Source organism: Erpetoichthys calabaricus, chromosome 11 (genome assembly GCF_900747795.2).
Source record: "Erpetoichthys calabaricus chromosome 11, fErpCal1.3, whole genome shotgun sequence".
Lineage (NCBI taxonomy): Eukaryota > Metazoa > Chordata > Cladistia > Polypteriformes > Polypteridae > Erpetoichthys > Erpetoichthys calabaricus.
Window position 1 is genome coordinate 45464918 of NC_041404.2, and position 20969 is coordinate 45485886.

Sequence of the window (20969 nt, forward strand, 5' to 3'; positions counted from 1 at the left end):
GAAGAGAAAAAAGTGAAGCACTGAGAATTACTCATCTGTTTTAGACTTCAAATCATTTGGATGATATCCTTAGAAAGGAAAATAAATGTAGGATATGAGAATGACCTGACATGGCAGAGTTAAAGCGCTAGCAAGCCATGCAATTAAATAATTGACAAGGATTGTTTTTTAATTAAGCAACTGGGTTGGAACAAAAACCTGCAACCACTGCGGCCCTCCAGGACTGAATCTGCCCACCCCTGTACTAACCCCTACTCTCTCTTCTGTTTCCTTTTCCGGTGTCCTGTTGGTGGTGGCGTGCACCACCACCATCTACCCAAAGCACCATGATGTTCCAACAATGATGGATGGATTAAAAGCCAGAAGTCTGTATGACCATCAGCATCAAGTGACTCTGTGAAAACCCGAACTACAAAGAGGACTATTTCATTTATGTTAGGTAGAATGCCCAGAGGGGACTGGGTGGTCTCGTGGCCTGGAACCCCTACAGATTTTATTTTTTTCTCCAGCCTTCTGGAGTTTTTTTTTTTGTTTTTTCTGTCCACCCTGGCCATCGGACCTTACTCCTTTTCTATGTTAACTAATGTTGTCTTATTTTAATTTCTTACTTTGTCTTTTATTTTTATTTTCTTCATTATGTAAAGCACTTTGAGCTACTTTTTGTATGAAAATGTGCTATATAAATAAATGTTGTTGTTGTTGTTATTATTCATCCTCATCTGACTCCTCGGTATTTCACTCCTAAAGTTCTGCCCCTAATTAATCTACCATTATCTCTCGGCTCAATGGGTGTCATACTCTTTGCTGTCCATCATATCTGTCTGACAGCCCTACCTGCACCCCCCTTCTTTCCAAGTGCTCATCCATTATTTACAACCCTTAGATTACACCCCCCTCCTTATCAAGGGGCCCATCTCTTCTCAAATCTCCTGCACTTCCAGACTTTAACTTGAGAGATAATGGTGGTCTGTGGCTTATACAGGGAAACAAAAAATATATAGGCATGAACTTTTTAACTCCTAGCTCTTACATCTTAATACTTAATAAAATATAGTGTCTACTTTTCTTATGTGTTTATAATACGTTTCTAATACATTGAAATTACCAATTTTAAGAATACAATTTTCTATAATGCGTGCCCTTTTCTTAAGGTGGAATGATAGTAGGGTACAGTACCTTTCTAACCTGGATGAGTACCAGCTGTATTCACGTCTGCTTTGTGAACTCTTACTTGACAGAATAGATGCTATGAAAAGAGCTTAAATACAGATTGATGCTGGAGCCTGTCCTTTGAAACTCTGAGGTAGTGAGGAGGCACAAAATAAATTTAGATGTCCACTCTGTGGGAGACTGGAGGAGAATGACAGGGACAGGGTGGTGAAAACCATTTGTAATGCGAGGGTAAAATAGAAATGTGAGAAACAGTAAGGTGTATTGTTGCACCACCTGTACCCATATGCAACTCTGCTAAAGGGTTCTGGGCCCAGCTAGACCTTTATTATAGTGCCCCTTGTCTGACTGCTTGCTTACACGCTACATCGTCATGATTTGTGAACTTGTGCCAAACACCCACAGGGCACCTTCCTCTTACGTTATCATTTTTTTTAATGTGTGTTCTCAAAAGCGTTTCTGATGGCTCATTGCCACTGTATGTGAAGAGACCACTATATCTTGTCAGTTTGCTGAACAAAAGAGAACTTCATTTAAACAAGCTTAAAAACATCTTGATCCACCATTGCCATCATGAGGTCTTTCAGGAGTGCCCTCTTCAATGCACTCATTCACGGGATTTCTTAACGCACTTGAGCCTTTAACGGGTCATATGCATTCCTCCGCATATCCAGTCAAGCCTCTTTATTTTATTGCTGGTCTTCTCTTGTGTCTGCTCTCGGTTGATGTTGTTTTTTTTTTTTTTCGTGCCTTTCAAATCTTCACTTTGACAATTTCACCATAACAGACAAGAAGCTTTTCCTTCATTCTCTCTCATTCAACTACTGAGAACTTCGCGAAGACATCTTCGACAGTTTTAAAGTAAGTACCCACCATCTTCTGTAATGCCGAGTGGCTTTTTGTGTGTGAAGAGTGTGTGTGCGCGAGGGTGCCCTGTGATGAACCGCCGCTGGATTCCGCTGTGTGCCCGATAGGCTGGGTAAGTCGGTGCCGATTACGAATGGGCAGATGTTAAGGGCGACTGACTGTTCGAATGACAGCGACTGTCACACGTGCAGTTTGTGTGTTTTCCTCAAAGCCTGCTGCAGTTCACTAGGGTGACACATTGCCAACCCTGCTGTCTCCATCAGTTTGTGCAGATGGCGTTTCCAGAAAAACGTCGGCAAATGTGGCTGCGCAAGTGTTACCTGTATTACGACTTTATAATGTCATGCCTGCCACCTGCGGAATTGGTCGCAGCGAATTAAATTCTGCCTAATTCCGCTGCGCAGTTTCCTAATTCACCGGACACATTATATGTTAAGCTATAGATCAATGTACGTTTACTTCAATTTTAAATCTATAAGAGAGCGCTGATTACAGTGCGCTGCAAGCACCCACCATACAACCCGAGTTGGGACCCGAGTGCACGGCGAGTGCATTTATTTAATATACACGGAATTAAACAGCGCAAGGTGTTACATAATATATTCACATCGCTAATCCTGGATTCATCTCCTAGATCGTCCGTGACTATGTGGAGTTTGTGGGTCCTCCCTGCTCTTCTTGCGCGTGTTTCCCTGCTTCTCCAGTTTCCTCCCACATTCTCACTTGACGAGCATCGAGACACTTGGCTACTTTCTCCGCAACTCCAGTGTTTATTCGGCTGGCTACTGGTAGGCCTATTAATTCACTTCTAGCCAGCTACACGTTCACACAACTTGTGAAAAACTTATCAGCAACACAAAATACTCGGCAACGTGTATATTAATTTGCGCAATAATAGTGATCCATTATTTGAAGAAAAAAAAATCTACTTTCAATAATTTGGAGATGTACGAATTCAAATGAGTTACATCGTGTTGGGCAGCTTTCATATTCCTATAGTTTTGTGACAATATATGATGCCTTATTCAATTGCAGTTGACCGTGTGTGTGGGAACATGGGTCAAATTAACTGGCAAAGTTGGCACACTTCCAGTGGGATTTACTGTGTTGTCTAAAGCAGGGGTCCCCAACCACCGGTCCGCGACCCACTACCGGGCCGCAGCCGTCTGACAGCCGGGCCGCGAGAGAACTGCCGGCAACGGAGACTCACTCAGACTTTTCAGAACGTTTGCCGGGCGGGCAGAGAGAGAAGAGAGACCGAGGTGACAGAGTATTACAACAAAGTATTGTTACGGTCCCGACAGTTTCCCCATATGACACAAGTCTATAGAAATCTCGTTACTACGAAGTACATTCAGCAGATGCTTTCATTACAACGAAATGACCTTGAAATGCCTGAATGAATCATCCACAGAGCAGTTAGATCTGTGGTCGCTGCTCAGTTGTACACATTTAGGCTACACAACGATCCCCAAACAGAAACATTGTAAAAAAAATTCTTTCTTCGAACTTTCCTCGTACTGTTTTTTTTTTTTTGCTGTTTTTGTTTTCTGTGGTTTTCAGTGATACCTTTTGCTTATTGCTTGTCAACATATGAAAAACATCCATTGGAATTTAACTCATTGTCACCCTCCTATAGAAACGGCAGACACGAAAAAAACGATAACAGTGTTAATGTTTGTGATGTGCAATCTGTTGGAATGGCAAATGTAAAGCATATGTCTTTGTTATATGCAAAATAAGAAGAAAAATCTCAAGTTGCAAACGTATGCGCACTGCTTAATAACTTAATAATAAAAGAAATGTTATGTAAATTGTGTATAAAATTGCCACCCCAAACCGGTCCGTGGAAAAATTTGCATCTAATAAAGTGGTCCCTGCTGTCAAAAAGGTTGGGGACCACTGGTCTAAAGGACACTATACAAGGGTTAAATGGCGTTGAGTTTCACAGTTTTGAAGAAACAGGTGCCTTTGTTAGGTCATAGTTGTGGTTTGCTCATCACAACACTGTTGTATGGGTTATAATGACTGGCAAAGCGGACATACCGCCACATCAGATGAATGGGATTTACTGTGATGATTAATAGGTACTGTACACCACGGGTGTCAAACTCCGATCCTGGAGGGCCACAGTGCCTGCGGGTTTTCATTCTAGCCATCTTCTTCATCAGTGACCAGTTTTTGCTGTTAATTAACTTCTTTTGCCTTAGTTTTAACTAGGGGGCTCTGCCCCCTGCTCGCTTCGCTCGCCAACCCCTGGTCTTGGGTAACCTGAAATAGATTTGAAAGAGATTATTTATTTCCGTCAGTTGTGGTCTTTCGTTTTGAACCCGTGCCTGCTATGCTTCCGCAGTTTCAGACGCGCGTTGTAGGCGCCTGCGTTCATTGATCTTATCCAGGTGGGCTCGTATTTGTATCGTTGAGCTGTATTGTGTTTGAATTTAGTGTAAAGCGTTCAGCGGTTTGTACAATCCCAAGCAGCACATTATTCCTAACTTCACTCTGCAGTAGTGCCACTCACACTATGGAGGTGACGCCTGCGCCTTCACTCCGCAGTAGTGCCACTCACAATATAGCGGTGATGCCTGTGCCTTTCGTACTATCATTGTGGACCTGTGGGGCCTCCGTAGCCTCTCACGTTTGAATCTGGGGTGCAGCGCAGAATCCTCTTTTTTGTGTGGTTGTGTCGTTAGTGGTAGCTATGGGCGCGTTGTTGCTTCATTTCTCATTCACGTTAGTTGAGCTCTTTTGTTCTTGGGCCGTGACTCCTTCGTTCACGGTGGATACGACTTCGCTTGCGGTTTATGAGACGCGCGCCTCATGGTCCCATCGCCATGTCCCTGCGCCCATATCCGGTTTGTTCTCGGTTAGTAATATGCATTACTTTGATTCAGGGCCCTTTAGTTGTCTCTTCTTCGTTAATCAGCAGCCAAACAATAATGAGAGACAAAACGAGCTGCCAAATGACCAGCTCACCTGTGCCCATCACACAATATCTGAAAATAAAGAAAGGTGATGGTCTTGGTAAGGGTGATCTCTCAGGTCACCAAAACATCTTGACGGTCTTCTAAGAAAAAACAGAAAAATCAACAGTTTTGGAAATGTCTGCTGTGGCAGAATGAGAGCAGCAACAAGTCATACAATTAAATAACAGGTTTAATTAACAGCAAGAATCAGCTTCTCATTAAGAAAGTGATTGGAATGAAATTGGTTGGAGTTTGAACTCCCAGTTCAGCTGGTCATCTGTTGGCTTGTTTCACATCTCATTTCTGTTTGGCAGCCATTTAATGAAGAAAGGAATAAATTCAGGGGACTTAATCCTTAAAAACAGGGCTATTAAAATGAAGGTAAAAGAAGTTAATTAGCAGTGAAAACTGGTCACTGATTAGGAAAAGGGTTAGAATGAAAACCTGCAGACACTGTGGCCCTCCAGGCCCAGAGTTCGACACGCCTGCTGTAAACGGTATGCTCCTCAGTTTTCACAGTTTTGACAAAACACAGATTACCTTTTAAAATTACAGTTGAGTTTTGCACAGTCCACTGTGGATATATGGGTCTAATTTACTGGCAACCTGGCACATTCCCATCTTAAATTAATGATTTATTATTGTGATGTTGAATGGTACAGGAAAGGTTTAAATATCATTTGTTCACCCTATTGAAAAAATTAAAACTCTCTTTAAAATTTACAGTGGAGTTTTGCCTAGTCCAATGTGTAAGCTGGCACATCCCCATTATTTAATAAGTTATTAGTGTAGTGTTGAATGGGTACCATAAAGGATGAAATGCCATTGGGCCACTGTTTTCAGAAAATGCAGATGTCTTTCTTAAATCGTCATGCATTTTGTCCAGCCCAAAACAGTTACATGTGTCAGATGGACTGGCAAATCTGGCATACTCCCACATCTAATGAATGGCATTTACTGTGGTGGGCACCACATCTGGTTAAATGGCTTTGGGCCTCCCTAATTTTCACTATTTGAGAAAATAAACATTGTTCTTTAAAATTACAGTTGAGTTTTGCCTATTCCAATGTGATATTAAATGAATGATTTATTATTGCAACATTGAATGAGCAATGTAATGAGATGTCAAGCTAATATTGCTTTGTCCTTTGTTAAATTACTATTGTGTTTCAACCAGCCCAAAATCTATTACATGGGTCATATTGAGTGGAAAAGATGGCATACTCCCATATCTAATGAACCGGAATTTATTGTGATGGTTAATGGACATTGTAAACAATTAAATGGCATTCACCCAAACCCCTTCCCGATCCAAATTTTCACAGTTTAGATAAATTACAGTCATGTTTTACTCAGCTCACTGTGGACACATAGGTCTAATGGTACATTCACGCTTTTAATTAATGGGATTTACTGGGAGGTTTAAGGGGTATTATAAAAGTGTTAAATGGTGTTGGGTCACTATAATTTTTGAGAAATACAAATGCCTTTGTTTGGATACAGTGTTACATAGGTCAGATTGACTGGCAAAGCTGGCATACTCCCATATCTAATGAATGGGATTCACAGACGCAGTAAAATGTTAAATGTCATTGGTCAACCCAAATTTCCACAATTTTGAGAAAATACAGATTTCCTTAAAAAATTACTGTTAAGTTTTGCCCAGTCCAATGTGGATCATGGGTCTAATGTGGTGGCATGCTGGCACAATCCCATATATAAGTTGTCATTGTGATGTTGAATAGGCACCATTAGGTTGAAATGCCATAAAATGCAGATGCCTTTGTTAAAGCATCATTGTGTTTGTCCATCATAAAACTGTTACTTAGATCAAATTGACTGGCAAAGTTGGCATCCTCCCATATCTAATGAATGAGATTTACTGTGATGTTTAATGTGCACTGCAGGCAGTTAAATGGCATTGGATCCCCCAGTTTTGAGAAAACACGGTTGCCTTTTTAAAATTACAGTTGCGTTTTGCTTAGCTTAGTGTGGACACATGAGTCTAATTGACTGGCAAAGCTGGCACATTCCCATTTTTAAATAATGGCATTTACTGGGATGTTAACGGGAACCGTTGGGTCACCTTAATTTTTGAGAAATACAAATGCTTTTGTTAGGTTACACTGTTAGATGGGGCAAACTGAGTGGCAAGGATGGCATACTCGCATATCTAAAGACTATAAACTTCATGTGGAAAGTGCTTTTGGGACCCAAAAACAGTTCCAATGTGACATCGCTCTTTGTTTTTAACAGTGCAGGTACAGATGCAGATGCTAATAATAAAAGTTTGTATCAACATACAGTACATATCAGAACAATACGTAAATAATACAATAACTGATACAAACACATTGCTCTCTGACTAACCAAAATAATCAGTTTAATGATGTCCTACATGACGTGGCATTTGGGGGAATGATTCTTAGAATATTTGGTATTAATCAATTAAATTAGAATGATTAAAATAAAGTAGAATTAAAATCCAAAGAAATATCATTTTTGTTATGGCAGGGTAGTAGCGTATGGTTAGCATTGCTAAATCACAAATCCTGTCAAGACCAAATAAGGATGGCTCAGTTCATATATGTACTGTATATACAGTATGTGTGTAGTACTAGGGTGTAGTACCGTGTTAGCCATATGCAAGCTTTCAAGGCACAATGTAATCAGATGTAATGTAATGCAATTATGTCTCACCTGAAGAAGGGGCCTGAGTTGCCTCAAAAGTTTGCATATTGTATTCTTTCTAGTTAGCCAATAAAAGGTGTCACTTTGCTTGATTCTCGCTACAGTTTAATAGGAAGGGACAATAGAGGGAAGTTCTGGCTGGGATGGAGGGCACTTATTCCCGGATGCAACTAACAAGGGGATGGATTATTGGAGACAACCATCCAGTATACATCAGTCCCCCGATATGTTAGCGCTCCCTAGCCAATACATCCAGCATATGCTCTCAGAGAGTGCTGGGAACTGTAGTCCTGTGGGACAACCCTGCTGGGCATCATGGGTGCCAACCAAGGGGAACTTAGAAGAAATGTATCCCTGTTTCGAGGGAATTCCACCTGACCCAGAAGTACCACCATCATGTAATGCTATGGCACCGGAAGTAGTCCTGAGTTTGAGATAAAAAGGGTCTGCCTTCAATCAGAGGGGGCGTGGGAATGAGGAGGTGTTGGATAACGTTCATTAGGAGGAGTTCATGGAGAGGACAACACAGTATTCTGTTTGTATGTATTGTGATGTACTGAATGAAAGGACAAGGAGCCTGTTGACCGTACTTTTTGTTTGAACTCATGACTGTTTTACAGAACTTGTGACATCAAGGCTCAGTCTAGAAGGGTATACAGTATATATATATATATATATATACCGGTATATATTGTGAATAAAGGTGCTATATAGTGCCCAGCCCGGCACAGACTCACACAGAGGCACATGTAAAAACACAACAACACTTTTATTTTTCTTCAGTTGGAGGGCACATCTTCCACATCAACCCTACAGCCACAACACAGTCCCAAGCACAGTAACAACCACAAATCACAACCCTTCTTCTTGCACCACCACTCCTCCCAGGCAGCCTCGTCCTCTTCCTCCCAATTCTTGCCCTGAATGGTGGTTGCCGGTCTTTTTTATAGCCCACCTGGAAGTGCTCCAGGTTCTTGATCACCTCTTCCTGATTGCACCTGGTGGGGCTGTCCAGGTGGGCTCCGGGATCCATGCAGCACCCCCTGGCAGCCACCCCAGATCCCCACAGAGTTGTGGAGAACTCCATCTCCCATGGAACCCTGCGGGCTGCCACCAAGTGTCCCAGAGGAGGTACTGAGGAGCCCATGGCTGCTCCCCCAGAACATAAGTAGAAGGGGCATCTTGGCCAGACATGGGACCCGGTCACCCACCACAATACTGTATATATATATATATATATATATATATACATATATATGTGTGTGTGTGTGTGTGTCTGTGTTTAGCATATTAGTTATTATCATATGGTATATAATACTGTATAATATATAATATGCTATTTTTGTTATATGTTATTAGTGTGTGTTTAGCATATTTTAGTGTGTATGCAGATTCAGTCAGTCATCGGCCAACCCGCTATATCCTAACACAGGGTCACAGGGGTCTGCTGGAGCCAATCCCAGCCAGCACAGGGCACAAGGCAGGAAACAAACCCCGGGCAGGGTGCCAGCCCACCACAGGACACACACACACACCAAGCACACACTAGGGACAATTTAGGATCGCCAATGCACCTAACCTGCATGTCTTTAGAGTGTGGGAGGATACCGACACAGACACGGGGAGAACATGCCAACTCCACGCAGGGAGAAGCGAACCCGGTTCTCCTTACTGCAAGGCAGCAGCGCTACCACTACGCCACTGTACTGCCCGTATTCAGATTATTAGTTATTATTATATGTTATATTATAGATAGATAGATAGATAGATAGATAGATAGATAGATAGATAGATAGATAGATAGATAGATAGATAGATAGATAGATAGATAGATAGATAGATAGATAGATAGATAGATAGATAGATAGATAGATAGATAGATAGATACTTTATTAATCCCCAAGGGGAAATTCACATACTCCAGCAGCAGCATACTGATAAAGAAACAATATTAAAGAGTGATAACAATGCAGGTATACAGACAGACAATAACTTTGATAATATTAACGTTTATCCCCCCGGGTGGAATTGAAGAGTTGCATAGTGTGGAGGAGGAACGATCTCCTCAGTCTGTCAGTGGAGCAGGACGGTGACAGCAGTCTGTCACTGAAGCTGCTCCTCTGTCTGGAGATGATCCTGTTCAGTGGATGCAGTGGATTCTCCATGATTGACAGGAGCCTGCTCAGCGCCCGTTGCTGTGCCACGGATGTCAAACTGTCCAGCTCCATGCCTACAATAGAGCCTGCCTTCCTCACCAATTTGTCCAGGCGTGAGGCGTCCTCCTTCTTAATTCTGCCTCCCCAGCACACCACCGCGTAGAAGAGGGCGCTCGCCACAACCGTCTGATAGAACATCTGCAGCATCTTATTGCAGATGTTGAAGGACGCCAGCCTTCTATGGAGGTATAACCGGCTCTGTCCTTTCTTACACAGAGCATCAGTATTGGCAGTCCAGTCCAATTTATCATTTTATATATTATGTTACTATTGTTATATGTTAATAGTGTGTGTTTTGCATATTTTAGCACCTTTACATGGTTCGTTAACACTGAGAGCACATAATGTTGAGTAATTATATTAATTAGATTTAATTAAATGCCCCTGCTGTGTCCAAGTGGGTAGCTGGTAGTGTACAAGCTGAGCGTTGCATTTTGTGCTGGTAAGTCAATAACTGTGACCAGGAGAATCATCAAAGGAAGGTGGTAATGGCGTCCCAAATTGCTTACCAAACTGTTGATTGAATCCTTTATCAGAACGCAACTGCTGTCAGGCCTCTTCCAAGAAATTAAAAGTTTCTGTTTCACACAAAATGTTCATAATCCTTAAGTGACCAGACTTGAACAGCGAGATATTCTTTGATCTACTGTAGGACAAGAAGTTAATTTTTCCCAAGATCCAGCTGCAGAGGATGACATATTAAAAACTCTTATCTGATTGTTGGTTCTCCTCTATTTGTCAACATCCCATGACCTTTTCGTTTTCAGAGGAGTGTTGCAGAGATCTGTTGATGAACTCTGGCTCAGCTACTATAACATTTATCCTGACATTTTAGCCGCTCTCTTCCTTTCTCTTGTACATTTATAAAAAAAGACTGAATTAGCGTAAGTCGCCCTAATTCAGAGTGGGTGTTGAAAAGAAATATAATGATTTACTTTATGAGGTAGAGTACATCATAAACAAGAAGAGTTGTGTCATATATTTGAAATATTATCATGTTTGACGTAAATGCTTAAAGTTTAAAAATGCTGGACTGTAATAGAAATGTATCATTTTTCACCCACTGATAGAGGTCTATGGGGAGCTAGATACCTATATTGGATTAAAAATCAAAAAATCAAATCATATTCATAATCATTAACCTTGAAATAATCTAAAATGATACCCCACATGCTTATGGTTGAAAGTTGTCATCTTTCATTTTCTGAGAGTTGCTCCTAGAGGGCTAGGACCGCCAGTAAAGAACTGAATATGAAAAATATGATATTTGTGATCAGAAATCCTGAAACAGCATAACATGACACTCCACTTGGCTATATTACCAATATCGATCTTTTCAAAGATTTATGAAAAGCAGTGACTTTGACCCCTCGACCCCTGGGGTCGGTTGATGTGGCCTGCACAACTTCATGTCCTTTTGATAATTTTTGCTGAAGACAACCTATAGGTTTAATCTTTACCATAAGGGTGTAATGACCTGCACACAATATGGCCCAAACTTGGGCTAAAAATAAGGAGTTGCTCAGTTCTAGAGTGCCATTTATAGTCAGAAACCCCAAAAAACTTGACATTGTTGCGTAACAAGACATCAGGACGAGTCAAGAGGCGACAGAACAAAAAACTGAAGTGATTTCCAAGCACTGAGAAGTAATTCTTGTAAACACAAAACTGCTTCCCCTGTCCAGGATGGATTACTGACTCGAGCTAAAACCTTTATTTAAATTAAGTGAAAATGAAAATGAATGAATGAACATTTTATGAGAGATTTATGCATATCTAAATGTAAGCTCAGTTTTTAAATATGTATACAGTGCATCCAGAAAGTATTCACAGCGCATCACTTTTTCCACATTTTGTTATGTTACAGCCTTATGCCAAAATGGATTAAATTCATTTTTTTCCACAGAATTCTGTACACAACACCCCATAATGACAACGCGAAAAAAGTTTACTTGTGGTTTTTGCAAATTTATTAAAAATAAAAAAACTGAGAAATCCCATGTCCATAAGTTTTCACTGCCTTTGCTCAATACTTTGTCGATGCACCTTTGGCAGCAGTTACAGCTTCAAGTCTTTTTGAATATGATGCCACAAGCTTGGCACACCTATCCTTGGCCAGTTTCGCCCATTCCTCTTTGCAGCACCTCTCAAGCTCCATCAGGTTGGATGGGAAGCGTCGGTGCACAGCCATTTTAAGATCTCTCCAGAGATGTTCAATCGGATTCAAGTCTGGGCTCTGGCTGGGCCACTCAAGGACATTCACAGAGTTGTCCTGAAGCCACTCCTTTCATATCTTGGCTGTGTGCTTAGGGTCGTTGTCCTGCTGAAAGATGAACCGTCGCCCCAGTATGAGGTCAAGAGCGCTCTGGAGCAGGTTTTTATCCAGGATGTCTCTGTACATTGCTGCAGTCATCTTTCCCTTTATCCTGACTAGTCTCCCAGTCCCTGCCGCTGAAAAACATCCCCACAGCATGATGCTGCCACCACCATGCTTCACTGTAGGGATGGTGCCTGGTTTCCTCCAAACGTGACGCCTGGCATTCACACCAAAGAGTTCAATCTTTGTCTCATCAGACCAGAGAATTTTCTTTCTCATGGTCTGAGAGTCCTTCAAGTGCCTTTTGTCAAACTCCAGGCGGGCTGCCATGTGCCTTTTACTAAGGAGTGGCTTCCATCTGGCCACTCTACCATACAGGCCTGATTGGTGGATTTCTGTAGAGATGATTGTCCTTCTGGAAGGTTCTCCTCTCTCCACAGAGGACCTCTGGAGCTCTGACAGAGTGACCATCAGGTTCTTGGTCACCTCCCTGACTAAGGCCCTTCTCCCCCGATTGCTCAGTTTAGATGGCCGTCCAGCTCTAGGAAGAGTCCTGGTGGTTTTGAACTTCTTCGACTTACAGATGATGGAGGCCACTGTGCTCATTGGGACCTTCAAAGCAGCAGAAATTTTTCTGTAACCTTCCCCAGATTTGTGCCTCGAGACAATCCTGTCTCGGAGGTCTACAGACAATTCATTTGACTTCATGCTTGGTTTGTGCTCTGACATGAACTGTCAACTGTGGGACCTTATATAGACAGGTGTGTGCCTTTCCAAATCATGTCCAGTCAACTGAATTTACCACAGGTGGACTCCAATGAAGCTGCAGAAACATCTCAAGGATGATCAGGGGAAACAGGATGCACCTGAGCTCAATTTTGAGCTTCATGGCAAAGGCTGTGAACACTTATGTACATGAGATTTCTCAATTTTTTTATTTTTAATAAATTTGCAAAAACCTCAAGTAAACTTTTTTCACGTTGTCATTATGGGGTGTTGAGTGTAGAATTCTGAGGAAAAAAATGAATTTAATCCATTTTGGAATAAGGCTGTAACATAACAAAATGTGGAAAAAGTGATGCACTGTGAATACTTTCTGGATGCACTGTATGTGTGAACATTTTAAATGCATATTTATATGTTGAAAACCAAGTTAAAAGACTTTTGTCTATGCATAAATATGTAAATGTGCTATAAATACTTTGATATAATTATATTTATGTGTGTACATTACATTTGTTATGTCTCCACTATATATATAAAGATTTGTGCATGTATATTTTTATGTAACACAACATTGCATTACATTGTGCCTTCTTTCACAAAGACTCTTGAAACACTCCACAAGATTGAATGTGTGTGAAAATATATAAATATATTGGCTGATATAAATTTGCAAATTAATGTTTGTGCACATGTAAATAAGTTATGCTGAAAGGGGTTGAAACCCTTTCAGTTTCATGCTATACCATAAACAGACAACCTGAAAATGTTGGCCTTCTCATTTTTCTTAGTTTAGTTTCACTTTTTTAAAAAAGAAAACTAATAAAAAAAACAACAGTAAGGAAAAAAAATGTAAGACCTAGCATTTCTGTAGAAAAAATAAAAACAATTAAAGCACTTAGTGCTTAGTTGCACAGAATGGATAACCGCCTTTAAGTTCACATTTTCAATTACTGATGAGTAGTTTCGGACAGCCCAGCATTACGTCTTGACCCGTTTCCCCATTCCCTGGGGTTTTTGGATTTTTGTTTAAGATTATTATCCAGCAGTTGGACCAACACATTCGACACATGTCCGGTTTTACGACACTTGGCCACATGTCATGTTTCAAAAATGCTTATATAGTTTTCAGATTTCACGATGTGTACAAGGCCTCAAATTGACCCCACAACATAATGGAGTCTCTACTGTGCTTGCAGTTTCAATATCGTTCTTTACTTTGAGGGTCTTGTCTGCTGGTTTCCATTTCTGCAGAGTTCCAACTCATAAACAGTTTTATATTCAGGAATTTCTCTCATTTTTTCATAATCTATGGAGTTATTTATTGCAGTTTTTAATTCAAAATAATTTACTGACCCCCGAGGGTAAATTCCCGTTTTGCATGTCAGAGCACAGGGTCAGCCATTGTACAGTTCTCCCTGGAGCAATTTTCAGGTTTCGTGCCTTGCTCAAGGGCATAACGGAGTAGGATCCCTTCTGGCAATAACCAGATTTGAACTGTCAACATTTCCAGATATGAGCTTCAGAGCCACCACTCTTTGGAGTGACAAGCATCATCTCTCACCAGTTCTCCACCATTGCAAACTTCCCAGCATTATTTTTCTCCCCGATTTGAAGCTGTACTCTCCTAACCAGTATTTAACCCCAACGGTTGACTCAAATCTCATAACAAATTAGAATCATATTTAGTCTTTGTAATCATAATCATCAACATCATCACCAGTTTAGCAGATGTTTTATGGGTTAACCCAACTTAGCTTGCTCAGATGTTTTATGGGTTAACCCAACTTAGCTTGCTCTTAAATCTCTTTCCTCCAGTTTCTGTAGTCCACGATATCCTTTAGGGTGAGACCAATTCTTTTCATATCATCTGACACCATCTCCAACCATGTTTTCTTTGGCCTTCTTCTTGTCATCGTGACCTCTTCCTCCAACTTGGTGTACCTCTTTACGCAATCATCATTACATTTACATTTATTTATTTAGCAGACACCTTTCTCCAAGATGACTTCCAACATTTATGATACATTTGGTTACATTTTTTTTTTGGCTTCCCAATTGGAGCACAGGCAGGTCAAGTGACTTGCTCATTGTCAGTAGTGGGATTTGAACCCACAACTGCAGGGTTTGAAGTCCAAAGCCTTAATCATCAAACAATGCAACCTGTCATCCTCTACTTTTCACATTTCACATTTGTTTCTCCTCATCAGAAACACCTATCACCATCACAGAAAGTCTTTCTTTTAATCTAACTTTGCCTCATGCCCCTTTTTCATCAGCCATGTCTCTCTCCCATAGCGCATACTACCATACTGCCCCTCACACAGCTTTCATTAACTTTTCCCTTCAATGCCAGAGAGACTCCTTTAGAAGTCAGAATGGGTGTCAGCTCCCTGAACTTCTTCCATGCATCTGTCAACCTGGCTATCAGTCCTGTGCTCGCATCTCTGCCTGCACTTAATGTGTCACCTAAGTAGTCAGTTGGTGATTTTTAATAAATTTGCAAAGCTTTCTGAAAACATGTTGTCATTTTGTCATTATGGGTTACTAAATGTAGATTGATGGGCAAAAATTGCAAATGTATCCATTTAAAATGAAATCTACAACACAATATCAGAGCAGGCCTGACCTCATCTTTCTGCCACCTATAAGCCTGTTCATAATAGCAGCAGCTCTCTGTCATCCAAGAGGAAGTTTTCGTAATCCATATTACTAAACGAGAATGGTAAACCGGATATGGACGCAGGGACCTGCCCATGGACGCAAAAGACATAGTGCGCAGGCGCCACACAAAGCCCCCCCCCCCCCCCGCCCCCGCCTCGCACCAGAGCAAAACGGGAGAGACTACGAACCGTCAGAGTAGGAAACAAAGTAAAAAGTCATAAAGAGGTTAAAGAACAGGGACAAACATATGGAGAGCAGGTTACAGAACAAAGCCCCCCTCCCCAGAGTAAAACGAGAGAGACTATGAACCGTCTGACATGCCGCAAGCAGGATAAAGCGAGGTCAGAAATAAAACACAGAGTAGGAAACAAAGTCAAACTTTATAAAGGGATTAAAGAACGGGGATGAACACATGGAGAGCGGGTTACAGATGATGAAAACTGGAATGCAACAGCTTCAAAAAAACTTTGGCATGAAACACATGCACACCGAGATACATAATATAAAGGCAGAAACAACGACAGTTAAACGTCCACACCACACAGCGGAGGTGCAGGCGCCTACATCGTGCGTCGGAAGGCGCGGTAAAGTACAAAAGGCAAAGGTGCCTACACAGCATGATAAAAACCGACATTACACGGAAGGCGCAGGCGTCGCCGCCATATTGTGAGTGGCACTAATGCGTGGTGAAGACGCAGGAGGAGACATAGTAAAACAAGAGGAGTCAACGCCCCGCCCCAGAGTGAAACGGGACACACTACGGAGTCTACAAAGGTTCATACATCAAACCCGAGATGGTACGGACACGCGTCTGAAACCGCGGAAGCAAAACTGTCTCGGCTCCAAAACCAAACAGCTCAACAACTAACACAGCTTCGACACCGAGCCCGCGTGGACAGATCTAATGAACGTGGACGCCTACAATGCGCGTCTCAAACTGAGTAGACAAAGCAGGCACGGATTCAACACGACACAGCTCGAGCGACCGAGATACAAACACGTGCCTGCCTGGATATAATTAATGAATGCAGGCACCTACAACGTGCGCCTGAAATGCCGCAGACCAAGCAGGCACTGCTCCAAAAAGAAACAGCTCGACTGAACGAGATACGAAGTGAAACGGGAAACACTACAGAGTCCGCAGTGCTTCACAATGCACCGCATAATAGTTCAGAAAGAGCTTCGTAGTAACAGTGGGGAGACCCAGAGTGACACGGGCGAACGCTCCGTATTAAACATACGTCATCCTCACACGTCCAAATTATACAGCATAGGTGAATCACATTACAGTGATGCATTATTAACAGTACGATAAATATCCCAGTATCGCAAACAAATGAAAATTATTACTCGAAAAAGGGAAAATATATTCACCATGGACCAGGTGTCATTGAAACAAAAGCAGAATAAAGTGAGATCAGAAATGAAAGACAGAGTAGAAAGCAAAGTAAAACATCATAAACAGGTTAAACGAGGGGGTCAAACACATGGACAGCAGGTTACAGATAATGAAGACCGGAATTCAAAAGCTTCAAAAACAAAAGCTCGACTGACCGAGATACAAACTGAAAGGGGAAGCACTACGGGGTCCGCAGTAGTCCACAATGCACCGCATAATAGTACGGACGGAGCTCCGTATTAACAGTGGGGGGGCCCAGAGTGACACGGGCGAACACTCCGTATTAAATGTGAGTCATCCTCACACGTGGCTGCCCAGCGGGCACGGGTTCAATACGGCGGGGGTAGGCGAGCGAAGCGAGCAGGGGGCGGAGCCCCCTTGTCTAATCTAATCTAATCTAATCTAATCTAATCTAATCTAACCTAATCTAATAAAGTGTGCAGAAAGTGAAGGAGACAGGATACTTCATGAACTTACCCTGCTCAGCTGCAACAATCCCAACCGACCCTTCATAAATCAGTGGGAAAGTCACGTCCTGTATTATCTAAAACTACAAAAGCTTACATTTTCTCTGCAAGAAATGGTTGCATAATTTGGCAAGAATCCATTAATGCTGTCTTTAAATAAACTTGCAGACTTCTGCTTAACTTCTGTAGTGGAACTAAAGTAACTCATATGGGGTGCTCTCTTCACATTGTTCTCTGTGTTGGGTACCTGGTGTAGGAATTTGTGTGCGAAGTGAAAAGAAGAATTGATTGATTGATTGATGTTATGCAGTCAGTTAATTAATTATCAGTATGGCTTTTGGCAATACCAGTAATCCGCCATAAAATCTGGCGAAGTGTCTGTGTATCTTTGGTGTCCATCCAATTGCTATGTCATTATCATTCCAACAGGTGGTGCAGAAAAAACATTTATAGTAATGAATTACATTGCATGTGTCAAGGACTTTGTTAAATGGTGCGACTCAAACCACCTACACTTGAACACCAGCAAAACCAAGGAGCTGGTGGTGGATTTTAGGAGGCCCAGACCCCTCCTGGACCCCGTGATCATCAGAGGTGACTGTGTGCAGAGGGTGCAGACCTATAAATACCTGGGAGTGCAGCTGGATGATAAACTGGACTGGACTGCCAATACTGATGCTCTGTGCAAGAGAGGACAGAGCCGACTATACTTCCTTAGAAGGCTGGCATCTTTCAACATCTGCAATAAGATGCTGCAGATATTCTATCAGACGGTTGTGGCGAGCGCCTTCTTCTACACGGTGGTGTGCTGGGGAGGCAGCATAAAGAAGAGGGACGCCTCACGCCTGGACAAACTGGTGAGGAAGGCAGGCTCTATTATAGGAATGGAGATGGACAGTTTGACATCTGTGGCAGAGCGACGGGCGCTCAGCAGGCTCCTATCAATTATGGAGAATCCACTGCATCCACTAAACAGTGTCATCTCCGGACAGAGGAGCAGCTTCAGCGACAGACTGCTGTCACCGTCCTGCTCCACTGACAGACTGAGGAAATCGTTCCTCCCCCAAACTATGCGACTCTTCAATTCCACCCGGGAGGGTAAACGTTAACATTATTCAAAGTTATTGTCTGTTATACTTGCATTTTTATTACTCTTTAATTTAATATTGTTTTTGTATCAGTATGCTGCTGCTGGAGTATGTGAATTTCCCCTTCTATCTATCTATCTATCTATCTATCTATCTATCTATCTATCTATCTATCTATCTATCTATCTATCTATCTATCTATCTATCTATCTATCTATCTATCCAAAAGATGGCGCCTCACAAACATTAGCATTGCTTTTACAAATGTTAGTGATGTGCCATTGTCGTGAGATGAGGCCTGTGGTGGTGCCTGTGTGGTTTTAAATAGACACAGTGTGGTTAACTTTGGAGGGCAGGTCAACATAGAGGAACGTCTTTGGGGTTTGATGAAGTGATCCGCTGATTGTGCATTCATGTGCAGATGCTCATGGTGCAACTGATTGCCTCATTAATAACCCTGGGCATCTAATTAGGAACCTATGCCCGCCAATAGTTTAAAGAGCAGAGCTCGAGCAGTAAATAGGGGAGAAAGGAGAACGATTGGGAGGACAAGTATGGAAAGTGTAACATCATGGCAAAAGAGTTAGAGTAAGTGAGAGCGGTAAAGCAGAGGAGGCGGTGTTGTCAGGCCCCTGTAGGGAGCAAAGCTGTCAGCGCTGCTAGGGGGTATCCCCACTGAATTGTTAGGTTGGAGCAGCGACTTGGATGGATCCTCCCCAGAATCCAGGGGACACTATGAGACTGTATGGGTAGATAGAGGGCCAATTAGTCACGTCTTGGCTGGGAGCTGAAGCATGATGGCGGGACAGAAATCGGGAGAAGGTGAACATAGCTGTCACTGTCGTCTCTAACTGATCGGACACACTGGGGTGAGTGGGGAGACAGAGAGGGAGACATGAAGGACTTGCAGAGAAAACAAAATGAGTCCTGTTATGAACAATGCTGCACATCCTCTTGATGACACACTAACACTGAGGACTTTTAGCCAGTGAATTATTCAGCAGATGTGTGTCAAGAAATGCTACTGGGGCTCCTGTATACCAACATCAGTACTTCTGCATAACAATTTACTGGTCTAGGACTGCCAAATCAGAAGTTTTCCATCTTTCTTCTGACACTGTCTTACTGTTTAGTCATTGTGGTGTGTGTTCAAACCATAGTGTGTATACAGTATCTCACAAAAGTGAGTACAGCCCTCACATTTTTGTAAATGTTTTATTATATCTTTTCATGGGACAACACTGAAGATGTGACACTTTGATACAATGTAAAGAAGTCTGTGTACAGCTTGTAAATTTGCTGTTCCCTCAAAATAACTAGCCATTAATGTCTAAACCGCTGGCAACAAAAGTGAGTACACCCCTAGGTGAAAAATGTCCAAATTGGGCCCAAAGTGTCAACATTTTGTGTGGCCACCATTATTTTCTAGCACTGCCTTAACTCTCTTGGGCATGGAGTTCACTAGAGCTTCACAGGTTGCCACTGGAATCCTCTTCCTCTCCTCCATGATGACATCACTGAGCTGGTGGATGTTAGAGACCTTGTACTCCACCACCTTCCGTTTGAGGATGCCCCACAGATACTCAATAGGGTTTACATTGTATCAAAGTGTCATATCTTCAGTGTTGTCCCATGAAAAGATATAATAAAATATTTACAAAAATGTGAGGGGTGTACTCACTTTTATGAGATACTGTATATATATATATATATATATATATATATATATATATATATATTATATATATATATATATATATATATATATATATATGAATATTGCGGTGGATGGCCAGCGCCCTTACCTGGCTGGGATACCTTGAGTATGGAAGGACTGGGGAAGAGTGTTTTTTGCAAAACCATTTCTGCCCCAGACCGACAGAGGGCAGCCCCCTTGTCTTGCAGAGGTTTTGATAATGGAAGCTCAACCCTGCTGGGGCCTGTGGTCAATGCCAGGGGGCACCTGAACTTTTACAGGGCCCTATTTGACAGCACATCCATAACACCAGGAAGTTTCTGCCAGAAGAAGCTCATTGGGCACCCGGACTCCTTTCGGGTGCCCTATTGAAGGAGCCAGTTAACACCACTCAAAGGATGGAATCAGAAGACAAAGCTCTTGAGGAGGAGTGGAGGTAGAAGGACTGGTGGTAAGTGGACACTGTGTTGTGCTCTGTGCCTTCTGTGCTGTAAGGCAACAATGTTAATAAACCGTGTGCTGTGTGAACTGTGTCCTGCCTGTCTGTGTCAGGGTTAGGGCGGCTGTACGCGCCCTTGGGCATCACAATATATATAAATATCATCATTTATTTATTTATGCATGTATTTATTTAAAGAGCTTCTATAAAAAGCTAAATTTCCATCTGGGGACAAATAATAAAGTTCAATTCTATAGGTAGGCCAC

The 20969-nt window shown here is 42.0% G+C and overlaps 1 protein-coding gene across 1 annotated transcript in view; it reads left to right on the top strand.

Moving 5' to 3' along the window:
- Positions 1-1902: 1902 nt before the first annotated feature.
- Positions 1903-20969, top strand: part of csf1ra (colony stimulating factor 1 receptor, a) — a 156260-nt gene continuing 137193 nt past the window's right edge. The window contains exon 1 of the mRNA XM_028813046.2: positions 1903-2031. The gene's annotated coding sequence lies outside the window, so the exon portion shown is untranslated. The remainder of the gene's footprint in view (positions 2032-20969) is intronic.